Source organism: Prionailurus bengalensis, chromosome C2 (assembly GCF_016509475.1).
Source record: "Prionailurus bengalensis isolate Pbe53 chromosome C2, Fcat_Pben_1.1_paternal_pri, whole genome shotgun sequence".
In the NCBI taxonomy this organism is placed as follows: Eukaryota; Metazoa; Chordata; class Mammalia; order Carnivora; family Felidae; genus Prionailurus; species Prionailurus bengalensis.
Genome location: NC_057350.1, coordinates 82622449 through 82637147, shown reverse-complemented (window position 1 = coordinate 82637147; position 14699 = coordinate 82622449). Strand labels below are relative to the sequence as shown.

At 37.7% G+C, this 14699-nt stretch overlaps 1 protein-coding gene across 3 annotated transcripts in view; it reads left to right on the top strand.

The window, feature by feature from the left end:
* The first annotated feature begins 1110 nt into the window (after window positions 1-1110).
* MAP3K13 (mitogen-activated protein kinase kinase kinase 13) overlaps window positions 1111-14699 on the top strand; it is a 171803-nt gene continuing 158214 nt past the window's right edge. Inside the window, exons 1-2 of one of the 3 annotated variants that reach the window (XM_043594685.1) lie at window positions 1111-1208; window positions 3103-3229. The gene's annotated coding sequence lies outside the window, so the exon portion shown is untranslated. Of the gene's footprint in view, window positions 1209-3095; window positions 3230-14699 lie in introns of all 3 variants that reach the window. The other 2 variants (XM_043594683.1, XM_043594682.1) reach the window with 2 other exon arrangements.

Genomic DNA, 14699 nt, shown 5'->3' with positions numbered 1-14699 from the left:
TTTTTTTTTTAATTTTTTTTTTTTAACATTTATTTATTTTTGGGACAGAGAGAGACAGAGCATGAACGGGGGAGGGGCAGAGAGAGAGGGCGACACAGAATCGGAAACAGGCTCCAGGCTCTGAGCCATCAGCCCTGAGCCCGATGCGGGGCTCGAACTCACGGAGCGCGAGATCGTGACCTGGCTGAAGTCGGATGCTTAACCGACTGCGCCACCCAGGCGCCCCAGTTCTTTTCACTTCTAACATTCTGTGAGGTTTTTGTTGTAAGGATAAATTCTCACCTCAACTGGTCTCCAGTTTTTTCCTAGGTTAACTTTCTTTCTTCCACAATTTATTATCTCCATATTTTTGAGGGAAGAACCTAGGTTTTATTCACCTTTCTCCCAGTATCTAGCATAATAACCAAGCAGGTAGGTGATTTCAAATAGGGTTGAAGTATGTTCCTACACAAAATTCCACCTTTGGAGTTGCTCACAGTTCAGAGGAAGGTACCAAGTATCATTAATCACTTGATTACATGCTGAAGATATAACAGATAACAGGAAAACCGGTTCCAGCTTTCCTAACTACTTACACGTTCCAACAGGAAACAAGAGAGTGCTTCTAATGGTTAAGCCTCATTGAGCCAGAGTTTTACATGTATAATCTCAAGAAATACACCCCCCTCCATGTTCCAGGTAGAGGATCATCTCTGTTTCACAACGAAACGGGCACAGAAAGGTTAAGTGACTTGCCAAGGTAACACTCTTACAACTGAGAGGCAGCATTCGGAACTTGGCAGCACAGCTGCCCACGCTCCCAAGCACTCCACGGCGCGGAGAAATCGGTAAAATCACAACAATCTGTGTTCAAGGCACAGAGGGAGCATAAGAAACTTCAGAAGCCTGCAGAAGCTGGCAAAGAAGTCTGAAAAACAAAAAATGAACTTCTCCGAGCTGGATTATACAACTGTTTAGAAAAGCTGGCCGCAAGAGAACCCGATAAATAGGATCAGGAACGCTTTGGGATCCGGGGGAAACCGAGGAAGAAATCGGAAGTGACATCTAGCGGGGTTGGGCGCTGAGCGGGACTACCTGGCCTAGCGGAATTTCGGCCGGAAGTGATGCACAGGAAGTTACGCCCTGGAGGCGGTCCCTGGTGGTGGAGGGCGTCGCGATGGGAGGGGCGGAGCGTCTGTGGTCATCCTGGAACGTTGGATCCGGGGCAGGTAACCTGCGGGCCAAACTTGGACGGGGTCAGGGGTGGAAGTTGAGGTTGGCGGCCTAGCTTGCTGCAGGCCCCAGTTTGGGCAGGGAGAGGTGGCTTGCGTTAGGCTGGAGGAAAAGCTCCTTGCCGTGGGACTGCCCGGGGAGACACGGGTGCGAGGAACTTTGGGAACCGGGTTGTGAGGACCGAGGTCGTCGAGGAAATACAGGTTGAGACTTCAGGAATTGGTCATCGCCGGGGGTTCATGAGCTCCTGAGCCTTGGCGCTCTGGGGTTAGAGGTGGAGCCTGGGCATTGAGATGAGCAGATCTAGAGTTCATTTCTTACCCACTCCGACCCCCGCCTCCGTTCTGTTAATAGGGGACAGGTACTTCACCTCTTAATCCAGGGCAATGCCTTGCCACTATTGGGCATTCTTTAGATGTTGTTGGATGAATGAATAATTTAATATGAACGCACGAACCAGATTCTCACTGAGAAGGGAGAACTTCTCCCGAACTTCAGGATCTCTACCTGAGTGTGGAAGTGACTCCAATTTAGTTTGCTAGCCTGTGAATTACGAGGATGCTGAAGGAGTATTCAGAACACGATTGTTGTTTTGTGGGGTTATTGCAATTTAGAAATATTTGTCTTAATATTTTCGATGGTGGGCGTGGAGGATAAGGCGACTAATTTAGCTTCTTTCAGATTCTTTTACTTTTCTGGGAAGAACTTCCAGGTAATGATGGGGTAGGTAGGGGAGGTGGCCATCAAACGGTAAGCTGCAGGTGTGGCACGGAACTTTTAATTAGTGATATAAGTGCTGTCTTTTCAGCAATGTAACTTGCTTTCCATTTTTTCCATGTTTTCTTTCTTATATTGGGGTACTTCTTACATTTGAGAGGTAAATAAGAATTATTTCATAACAAAGATGAAAATATTAATTTATAAAAGTCCAGCCAGAGATTTCACCTGGTGTGTTCACATAACATCAACTCCTTACACACAGTTGTAGGAGGCATCCAAAAGAATGACTCCCAGGAGATTAAATTGTCTTCTCTATAAAATATTTGTTTAGGTGTCTTAAATGTGATGAAGAATGGGCACAGACCTAAAGAACAGGTGCTGTAACCAGATTGGTTTCGATTGTCAAATGAGAAAAAGTGTGGAGGATGGACACATCAGGCAGTGTAGTGGGATCTGGGCATGAATCATTATCTGGATGCAGTGATTCTGTTTATGGGCTTTGTGCTGTCTAATGTAGCTCCTAAGAGGTTCTAGAATCTTTTTAGACTGGATATAATGGAATAGGAAAACCTGAATGTATGCCTTTGTTTGTTTTTACAGAGAAGAAACTAGTAAGCATTTTTAGATTTAAAAATCCAAGGGGCACCTGGCTGCCTCGGTCAGTGGAGCATGTGACTTGATCTCAGGGTTGTGGGTGTGAGCCCTGTGTTAGATGTAGAGATTACTTAAAAATAAAATCGTAAAAAAGAAATTCAAGATATTTTTAAAAATAGGTTGAAAAAATCTAGAAGGTAGACATGTAAATACATTTTTATAGTCATTTAAATTTAAAAAGTTTGCCTGTCTTTAAAACTTGTTTTCCCAATTTCTGGAAAGTGTTGGTATCCAAATCATTACCATCTTTACATGTTCTCACTATGGTGCCACCTTTAGAATACATATAAATTTGGTACAAAGCAGTGTTTTGAGATCCTCTAGATTTTGTTAATAGTAATGTCTTACTTGAAAATATAGTTTTGCCACCTCACTCTGCTGTCCAAGGTCATATTCACTGATTTTGCATATCTAAATGTCTATATTCATAATAATAACTATCATAACTATTATTCATAGTAAGTTAGTGTCCAAGTGGTAACTTAAGTATGTGCATTGACGTTCTTGAGGTTTCAGTTTTGCAGAACACTGATATCAATGGACTCTAACATGGACTTCATTTAAAGAAATCCACCGACCATTATTGGACAAAAACATGAATCAATTTGTATTGTGGCATTCAAATCCTAGCACTTTGGGAAAGGTAAGTTGTTGACCATGTTTTATGTTAGGTGAGAAATAGAACAGCCTTGGATTGGTCTAGGTAATTGTAGGATTGTGTTTGGAAAATGTAGAATGAGTCTCTTCAAATTATGTTTTAATCTAGACCTTCCAGAGAGAAGTTTGTTCTGTATATATGAGGCAATGATTACCATTCCCTATAAAATTGATCAGAAATTAAAGAGATTGGCAAGTTATATTATTCCTGGAAGATTACTGCTCTACCCTCTTTTTTTTGGGAGATCCCTCAGCACATTAGGGCCTGATAGAATATATCAACTTGGGGATACCCTGTAGCAATAGGGCCTCAGATAGTCATTTAAATCATCTCACATCCAAGTTTGGCTCTGTAATAATATATGTACCAAGTCTTTTGGCCAATTTTACTTTATATGTTAGGTTAAAGCGAGAAAAGTAAAAAAAAAAAAAAAAAAAAAAATCTTTTTTTTCCACCCTTTATCCTGCTTTATTTATGCTCTTTTTTTTCCTTTAAAAAAAAAATCTCTTACATGATTCATTCTACAGGCCTTTTATCTTTCTGTCCCAGGGGTAAGCTTTCTGTTTTTTTTTTTTTTTCCTATTTCACCTTTCCTAGCTTAGGAGTTTAACTTTCAAATCCTTAACTTCTAACTTTGTGATCATGTTCAGCACCTTTTAATCACTAAGCATTAAACTTATAGTTTTTCCTGGTCTCCTTTGTAGACACACTGAGTGCTTTTTTAGAATTTGCTCAATTCCAAAACCAGCCAGTACTTCTAGGAGTTCATCTTTCATACATATTTGTGCTTGCATACAAAAATTTGTATATAAAGGTATCATTACCATATTATTTAAAATTAAAAAAGCAAAGTAGGAATAACCTAAACATCCCTCAGTAGAGGTCTGGTTAAATAAATGCCTTCATGCAACGTAGTACTTTGTAGCTCTTAGAATGAACGAAGCAAATTCATAGGCAGAGATATGGCAAAACCTCTAAGATATATTGTTAACTGAGAAAAAAACGATATAGAACTCTTTGTATAGTATGTTTTCACTTTGTGTTTTTAAAAGCATGCATTTATATATATACATGCAAAATTTCTTTAAATCTATGTGAGAAACTATTGACAGGTACTCCTGGTAAATGGGACTATAGGTTTACAGTAAGAAGATGACATATTTTTTTCTGTGTACTCTTTTTGGTGGATTGAATTTTCAATTATGAACATGTTTTTATAATACTAAAGAACAAACAAATGACAAGGCTTCAGCCTAATTTAAGAATTATGGGAGCCAACAAATATTCCTATGACTTTTGTCCTTATAATTATTTGCATCATTCAGAGGGAGTAGGGTTGCCTAAGTGAGGTAACATTTTGTCGGAGCTGCATGGAAGGTTTGATGATATTATTATAGGCTTTTAATCTTGAATTTATACTCACATAGAATTTATAGCATGTTGCTGACCTCACTAGGTAATATGGATGTTACCTTTCTTTGCAAGCTAGGTTTGCATTATATGGGCATGGTTCTTCTGAGCCTCTCAGTATTACTGAATGTGATGGACTTTGTTTTATTTGAATTGCAATTGAAGGACTCTACTCTTTAGACAAATCTTAGTTATTCTTTTACTTTGTCTTGATGTTTAGAGCTGGTTTAAAACATTTCAAAGAATGGCTTATTCTCTCTGTTAGCACAATCAGTAAACCACAAAGAATAGTTTGAAGTGACTGATTATTTGTCATGGGACTCAGCAAAAATTTCTCGTGACATTTACTTCTCTAGCCATCTTTGTCTTTCCACAGTTTCACTGTGGGAAATTTGGAATAGTAATAGGTGAATACAAGAAATTTAAAGATATAATAATCTTCATTAGTAAAGGGATTTTATTTGAAACTTGCTTAAGAATAGGCTTTGTAAGATACATACCTCTAGGATACCACCGATTGTGTATTTCATGAAATCAAAATGAAGGCCACTTATCAGGGGGACTGAGTGATGATTAATGCAATAGAACAGATTATGGTATGTTAGGTGTTTTATACATACTTTGGCAGAGTATTTTGCATATAATCCTTTAAGTTAAATGATGCTTTGCTTCTTGAGGTCAATGAGATTAATCACTACAAGCCACAAAGTGGAAATCATTGGGCAGGATGCCTAGAGTTGGACTCCTTTTCTTGCAATGAATTGAATCCAAGGGTAGATTGTGTTTTCCAGAGTCAAGATGGATATGGTAAAGGTAACACATAGAAAGAAAGGAGCAGGTGAACAGGAAAGTTACATGTAGATAACACAGAATTGGGGAAGATACATGTATATGTGTTTGTCTATGCATATAGATATGGATTTATAAAATGCATATATATTTTATTTTACACATAGTGTATATAAAATGTATATAAATGTATACAATAATAATGTATATAATGTATATACAATTTTCTGTAAAACCAGAAGTTCTGGATAGAAAGATATCCAGTTAGCACAGGAGGAAAAAAAAAGTCAGAATTTTAAGACCTCAGAGCTGGGCCTGTCGTGGGCTAATTCATGATTATGAGAGCAACTTAAAGAATTTGGGATGTTTTAAGATCATTCACAAGTTCAAGTGATGGCAAGGTAGATAGAAGCCTGAGAGAAAATTAAAATCTAGCTACATGTAAGATTATGGATGAAGGTATGTCTTAAGGTTCTGTTCTGTGGTATTGTTTTGGGGAAGAGAAAAGAAAGGAGCACTCAAAAATATATGGCTGTTCAATTTGAATTTGAGCTCGGACCATAAGTCTTTACTACCTTTCCAATTGTGTATGACCAAGATGGATGAACTAGATCCACTAACTAACAAGACATTATTCTACAGAACCTGATTTCATTGTTATTTATACCTTGAAGAACACAAGAATTGTTTTTAATCAGTTTTGTGATTATGTAAAAGGATAACTGTGGTGATCTAGCTGGAGGGGACTGGACCATTTTGTTCAGAAAATAGAAGACTTTGGAAGAGTTGGAGAAACTGTAGGCTAGGAAGCATATTTGTCTGTTGTTTGAGGCCAAATAAAGGTAGGAAACTAGTCAGCAGGGGAGCAGATTGTGTCTAGAGGCAGTGAACTTGAGGTCATTAGGGCTGCTTAAGCAGAGATTGAACCTTGAACATCAGGACTGTTGTATAGGGGGTTCTCATTGTATGGGAGATTGTACTAGATTATTATAAAGGTTCCTTTCAAATCCTAAAAATTTCTTTTTATACTGCAATGAAGTATTTATCACAGTATGAGTATACATTCTATCATCCCTGTCTTTAAAGTTTTTTTAAATATTTATTTATTTTTGAGAGAGAGAGAGAGAGCGTGCGCAAGCAGGGCAAGGGCAGAGAGAGAGAGGGAGACACAGAATCTGAAACAGGCTCCAGGCTGCAAGCTGTCAGCACAGAGCCCAATGCAGGGCTTGAACTCAGGAACGGCGAGATCATGACCTGAGCCAAAGTCGGACGCTTAACCAACTGAGCCACCCAGGTGCCTGTATCATCCCTGTCATTAAATACTGATAGCTAACTTATCCACCCATCACTTACCCACTAATCTCAACTTACCTAAACCAGGAAGTAAATTTAAAAATTACCTGACTTGCCAAATTTTAAGACGCAAAACCCATAGGCTTTTTCTTAGGTCCTTAGTCAGTTTATTGACTTTTTTTTAAAAGATAGTTCTAATGGGCTTAATTGACTGGTATCTTACCCCACAGTATGCTAGAAGCAGCAAATTGTGAGTGGGCCAAGTGCTATTGTAAGTTCAATATATATCCATGCTAATAATGGTGATGACATGTGTAACAGCCTTTTTTTTATTATACAAGTGACCCATGTCCACTTGACAAAAACTAGAATATAGAAATATATTTTGGGGTGATATAAATATAGACATATATATATTTATATTTATATATCACCAAAAGGGAAATAATCACCTATAATCCCCTACCATTATTAATATTTTAGTGGTATGTTATTTTTAAAGTCCTTTGACATTCCTGCAGGATGTCACTTTGGAGTAGTGACTGCTGAAACTGATTGTACATTACTCCTGTCTGGAAACTGAAATTAGTCACTATCCTTTCTAATCAGAACATGCAGTGAAAGATTGTGACATGGCAGAATGCTGATTTGAAGAAAGCCTTAGTCTTGGTCGATTTTGTTGCACTGAAACCAGTTTTATATTAGTGGGTATAGGTTGATGGTCTTGAGACAGAGGGCCTGAGTTTGAATCCTAATTCCACTAGTTACCAGCCAGGTAAACTACCAGATTTTCTTAATTTTCGTGTGCCTCAGTTTCTTCCTTTGTAAATTGAGGATAACACAATTATCAAATTCATAAGATTGTTGTGAGGGTTACATAAATTAATCTACATAAAATTCTTAGAGTAGTGCCCAGCACAAAGTATAAAATCAGTATATATTAGTTGCTATTATTATTGTTAATTTTTAAAAGCTTAAAAGTTTTCTTGGAAAAAAGGCAGGTTTATAGGAGCACATAAAATAAAAAGAAACGAGCACTAAGGTAGTCAGTGAGATTTACTATATGTTTTTCATTAAAACCTGCAAACTGGTCTGAATTTTTCCACTGTATGGTGTTGTCTTTTCTCCCTTGTTAAATATTTTCAAACCATAATATTCCTAGTTCAGTTTCTTTCTGTACCCCACAAAAGCAACCTTATTTTATGCTGTCTCTTCCAACAAATATTTTGGCCATGCTTTCAAAGATCAAAAGCTGTTTTAGACTATCAAATACCGTGGCTAGTGATCAGAGAGATTCAGGAAATTATCATTAAGTCAGTTTATCTGACTACAGCCCCGGTTGGTTCTATAAGAAGTTTGATTTCTGCAATTTGAAGTGAAGAATATTAATTAGATAAGCCAGTGAGTATATTTAGCCATTCTGTATACTATATCTCTTAAAATCTTTGTTTCCTTTTCTTTTTCTTTATTTCACTTGGGTTTTCTCTTTCTATTCTTTCAGCATGGTATCTGGTAGTCTGACTAATTATTGGCCAAAGAGTTAAAGCTTTTCAGAACCCTTAAAAAAATTGATTAGGCTTGCTAGTAGAATTTGTGTGTGTGTGTGTGTTTTAAGCATCAAGTACACATTTTTGAAGACCGTGGGGCCCTCCATCATTATGCATTCAAGATTTGAGTTTGAATAACTTCATCAAGACTTAGATCCTCTTCAAAAGCCTCAAGTTTCATCTGCATTAAAGCTCTCCATTGAATCCTCTTACAAAAGTAAAAGCTTACAGGGACTAAAATCCACCAAAGCATTCCATTTTATGTCCTTTCCTCTGATTTCTCTTCAATTTCCTTGGCCTTTACGGTCTTTCATATTGCTTATGTTCCTTCAGATTGGAGCCAAGGAACAGTGCCTTCCAAAAGAATATATATCCAGTGGCCATAGTTTTCATCAGTAGAGAAGCATAAACTGGGCATGATAAGTTTAGAATCAGGTCTTTTGTTGTAGCCTATAAAAACCTGAATCAACAAAAAGCAGTGAGAGTGAAGTAGTAAAAATATTTGAGGTCAGATTATATTGTCAGTGGCTTAGAGAGAAGAGCCCTTGACCTAAAAGTTAATGATGCTTATTCTCTGCCTCTTACTAGATATTTTGTAACTGGGAAAGTCACATACCCTCTCAACCTTAATTTCATCTGTAAAGTAAATCTGATAATATCTTCCCTGCCTACCTTCCAGGGTTGTTGTGAGGGTCAAATGAAATAATGTATATAAAAAGGACTTTTATATAAATGTGCAGTATAGACATAGAGTCCTGTTACAAGTCATTCCCTCAGGTCTTGGGCCTGGGAAGGTAGATGATTTAAGCACATTGAAAGTGGACACCACATCCAGGCTATATACATGGGAACAAGGCTATGTTAATTTTTGTTTTCACTGAGTACTCAGAGTACTCTTGCAGGCTAATTCTAAGAAGGAGGAAAACTGTAAATTTCCCTAAAATTGTAAGTTAGCATTTATATTGCTCTAGAGCAGTTATGTGTTGTAATACATTCGTAGCTCACAACATTTGCCTACTAAGTTGTGACCAGCACTTTTTTTTAAGTGAAGGAACGTAGAGCAAAAAATTCCACCCTGCATCCCACACAGTAAGAGTACAGTAATGTGTATGTGTGAATGTGTGTGTGTTTGTATTTGTGTACTTCGTCATAAATAAAATGCATTTTTTTCCTATGAGTTGCAGTCGCTGATCCAGGTGTCTTATTTTCGCATTAATGCTTTTCTACCCGTTTGGATTCTTAGGACACCGTTTCTTTTTTACTTCATACTACTGCTACTTGTGACAAAGGAATTGACGATTAATATCACTCTGATTTTTAGCCTAATTAATGAGATTTTTTTCATTTCAGAGCACAAAGAAAGCCTCTAGGCCTTCTGGGTATTTTATTTAATATTCTAATACCATCAACTTTGACACATCAACTCTTAAATGTTAAAAACATTTAAGGTTGGTTCAACCTGATACTAGTAGAAAGATTGTATCAAATGTATTTTCTTTTAAAAATCTTTTGCTTTGGGGCACCTGGGTGGCTCGGTCGGTTAAGCATCCGACTTCGGCTCGGGTCATGATCTCGCGGTCCGTGAGTTCGAGCCCCGCATCGGGCTCTGGGCTGACAGCTCAGAGCCTGGAGCCTGTTTTGGATTCTGTGTCTCCCTCTCTCTCTCTGCTCCTCCCCTGTTCATGCTCTGTCTCTCTCTGTCTCAAAAATAAATAAACGTTAAAAAAAAAAATTTAAAAAAAAAATCTTTTGCTTTTATCTTCTTGGCCTAATGGAAAACAAAAAACTCCCATTTAGGTTAAAATTGTTTGAGGACTCCAGGGAGACAGGCTATAGAGAATATAGTTAGCACGACTAGGAGTTTGATGGTCTCTAAAAGAGAAAATGTCAAGTTGTCTTTCTTTGAGTGACTAAATTTATCTTTAATGACTTAAGTAAGTCACCAGTATTATTCAACTTTTCCTAAAAACAGATAATCCACTTTTTTGGTGACAGCATTGGTAGGAATAAGGTGACTTTTAAAGAACTAATTCTTTAGTGCTATAGTGTACTGAAAATTTATATTTGGTGCCTTGGGATTATTTACTTAAACTTTGATGGAATGCTGTAGAAAACATTGATGTTCCCTGCTTTGTAAGCATGTATAATGTAAATGTGCTTAAATCATGTGTATAATTTGTATTATATAAATCTGTATAATACTAGCAACATGAATATTTATCAGAAGATTTAAGATGTAGAATCCAGCTGCTTCATTTTGCTGAACAGTCATAGCCAAGTTTCATACATCGGTGGAAACAGAACAAATTGCATAACTTGTGCAATTTGTGTATAACAATTGGCAGCAGTGGCATATAGGCTTATTAGCATATATGATCAGCTTTTTCTTATTCCTCCTCTGCAGAAGGAATCACATCGGTATCTATATTCTCTCTGTGAAGGAGATAGGATCTATCTACACAAAAAGTCAAGAAAAGTAGGCAACCTCAGCCATTCTTGACTTTCTTCCTCAACTCTCAGGAATTTAATCCATCATCATATTCTGTTTTTTCTCTCTCCTAAGTATCTTTCAAACTCTCCACGTCTTTCTAGTCCCACATCCACTACACTTATTTACACCTCCATTATCTTTGCCCTCACTTCTTTAATAGCTGATTGGCCTGCTGTACACACTCCTTACTCCTCTAATCTCATTGCTTTTAGAGTCATCTTTAAAAAAAATTTTTTTAACGTTTATTCATTTTTGAGAGAGAGGGACAGAGCACAAGCAGGGGAGGGGCAGAGAGAGAGGGAGTCACAGAATCCGAAGCAGGCTCCAGGCCTGAGCTGTCAGCACAGAGTTGGACGCGGGCTCGAACTCATGAACTGAGAGATCATGACCTGAGCCGAAGTCGGAGGCTCAACCGACTGAGCCACCCAGGTGCCCGTAGAGTCATCTTCTAAAAATACAACTCTAATTTCTTTTGAGTCATCTTCAAAAAACACAACTCTAGGGGTGCCTGGGTGGCTCAGTCGGCTAAGCATCTAACTTTGACTCACATCATAATCTCAAGATTTGTGGGTTCAAGCCCTGTGTTGGGCTCTGTGCCTAGGAAAATCCTAGTAAATAGTATGGATTCAGTAAATATTTGCAGACTAATGCTTCCCACAACTACCACTTTTTTCATTTAGATATTTCAGATACTGTACATTCTTCTAATTTATGTAATTTCTTCTCTTCAGAACCTTCCAGTTGCCTCTCATCTCATTCCATTTATAAGCCAGAGTTTTTATGATGGTCTCCAGGGCCTTACCTGAGCTGCCTTTGCTCTCCCCTTATCTCTTGATCATCTGATGGTCTCCTAGCTGACCCTCAGAAACACAAATCTCTGTTCTGCCTTGGGAATTTGGTACTTGATATTCCCTGTGCCTGAGATGCTCTTGCCTTAGATATCTATGTGGGTTTAATCTCTCATCTTCAGTTCCTTCACGTCATGGTTTGTCCCCTCAATAAGTCCCTCTCTGACCATCTTATTTAAAATTGTAACCTCATCACCACCCCATGACATTTCTCTTCCCCTTCCCTGCTTTATTTTTCTCCATGGTACTTACCTCTGACTGACACACTATTCAGCATTGTTTCTCCCCAGCACCCAGAACAAGAGGCAGGTTGTAAATTTGGCTTATTAAAGAATTTAACTTGATCAGAAATGATCATTGGACTGGAATAATGAACTTTGTTCTGTGGCACAGGTCACAGACATTGGGGTCATACATAGAAACCCAGAAAACCTACTTGATTTAACAATAGGAAGTCATGAAATTACTCTTCTTTTAAAAATGTATTATTTATTTATTTATTTTGAGAGAGAGAGAGAGAGAGAGAGAGAGAGAGAGAACACACACATGAGTCCAGGAGGGGCAGAGAGAGGGAGAGAGAATCCCAAGTAGGCTCCATGCTGTCAGTGAAGAGCCAAACTCAGGGCTTGACTATGAGATCTTGGCCTGAGCCAAAATCAGGAGCCAGATGCTTACCTGACTGAGCCACCCAGGCGCTCCCATGAAATTACTCTCCTAGAAAGAACTTGCTATCTGTATTAGGAAATTCTCCATTGGTATAAAACATGAACAGTCTGTCCATAATAAAGCCTCTGCTACATCTGAGGGATGACAGTCATGGCCACCATGCTTATATTGTGTGCAGGACATTTCTAAGGTTGATTCAAACTTAGTAATGGAATAATTTTGAAAGTCCACTGTCAAAGAAACCTACCAGGACATTAATTATTCTAGTTTCTCTGACTCTAATCATGAGATAGTATGAGATTCCAGTGGTTATGGCCTCCTTCCTCTTGAGGTGGAGAATTGGCAACTTAGAAATTGATTTTTCATGGGTGCCTGGGTGGCTCAGTCGGTTAAAAGTCCGACTTCAGCTCAGGTCATGATCTCGCACTTTGTGGGTTGGAGCCCTGTATAGGGCTCTGCCCTGACAATGCAGAGCCTGCTTGGAATTCTGTCTCCTCCTCTCCCTGCCCCTCCCCCACTCACACTCATTCTCTCTCAAAATAAATAAACTTAAAAAAAAAAAAAGTTTTCATTCTGCAGTATATACATGTATCAAATGATTGCCCTACACTTTAACCAATGCAAGGCTATATATGTTAATTATATCAATAAAACTGGAAAAAAAGAAATAGACTTTTATATAATTAACAATTGAATTGAGGTGAAGGATTGGGAGTAAAGCAGATGAATTAGACTTCAAGAAATCTTTCATCGATATAGTAACCAAAATGAAAGTTACCTGGTGTGTATGTGCGTGCATGTGTGTGTGCATTTGTGTATGTGTGAAGTTAAATGGGACATCATAGAGTACATGCCTTTGTGTTCATGCGATGTATTCTTTCCCAATTCTGTTTTGTCTTTTTGCCATTTAAAACTGAGTCTGAGAATTGTGGAGATCACTGTAGGTCAGAGATAAACAGGGGATGTGTGTGAGTGTAGACTGCAAGCCTTTCATTTAACTGCAGTACTTTGTTAAACAAGGCTGGTATTTTGAAGCAAAAGATGAGAATATTTAGCTAGGTGGGGTTCCACTGGCAAAATGTGCTCTTCTTTGATTTTTTCTTCTTTTTTACCTTTCTCCTTTCTATCTTTGACCTGGACATAAACTGTACTTTTTGAAATAAAATCTTCTGTTCTGCCCTGCTTTTCAGGATTGAAAGAGGAGAACTGAACCAACATTAGACTTAGAGCAATAATGAAAATGTATATTTTTGAAAACTCATTTATGCTCCATGTTTCTCAAAAAAAAAAAAAAAGAATACGAGGAGACATGTTGGTATACAGTTGATAGTTGCTCATAGTACTCTCTGATTTTTTTATTTCTGCAGTATCAGTTGTAGTATCTCCTCTTCCACTTTGGATTTTTGTTTGAATTTTCTCTTTTTTAATTTTTCTTCATGAAGCTAAGACTTGTCAATTTTGTTGATCTTTTTAAAAATCAGCCTTTCATTTTGTTAATTTTTAATTTTTTTCCAAATTTTGTTTATTATTGCACTCATTTTTATTATTTCCTTCCTTCTGCTAATTGGGTTTAGTTTGTTCTTTTTCTAGTTCTTTAAGTTAGGTTATTGATTTGAGATCTTTTTTCTTCTTTATTTTTTTTAACTTTTAATCTTTCTTTCTTTCTTTCTTTCTTCCTTTCTTCCTTTCTTCCTTTCTTTCTTTTTTCTTCTTAAATGTAGGCATTTACTGCTATAAGCTCCATTCTTAACACTGCTATTGTTGCCCCCTATAAATTTTGGTATGTTGTGTTTCTGTTTTCATTTGTCTCAAAGTGTTTTCTAATTTCTTATGTGATTTTTTTTCTTTGACCATGGTTAAGAGTGTGTTGTTTAATTTCCACATATTTGGGGATTTTCCCATTCGTTTTCTTCTGCTCTAGAATTTCTGTTTCTGTCTTTGTTGGTGTTCTCATTTTGTTCATGCATCATTTTCCTAATTTCTTTTATTGGACCATGCTCTCTTTTAGCACAGTGAGCATCTTTAAGATGATTGTTTTGCATTTTTTGTCAGGTAATTCATGCACTTCCATCCCTTCAGGATCAGTTTCTGAAGATTTATTTTGTTCCCTTGACTTTGGGCCACGTTTCTGTTTCTTCAGGGAATTTTGCTGGGATGTGTGCATTTGAAAAAACAGCTACCTCTCTCAGTTCTATGGACTGGCTTCATACACGGGGAGACTTTCATCAGTCAGCCAACTAAAGATTCTGGAGACTTCTCAAACTTGGCATGGGTATGCATCTTCTCTGGGCTTGTTTGCGTGCCTTCCCAGTTAGAAAGGTTCTCCAGTTGCTTTTTCAGGAGCTGGTAATCTTTTGCTCGCTCTGATGTTCGTCTGTGGTATTGTAGGCTTTCTGGTGCAAGAGCTCAAC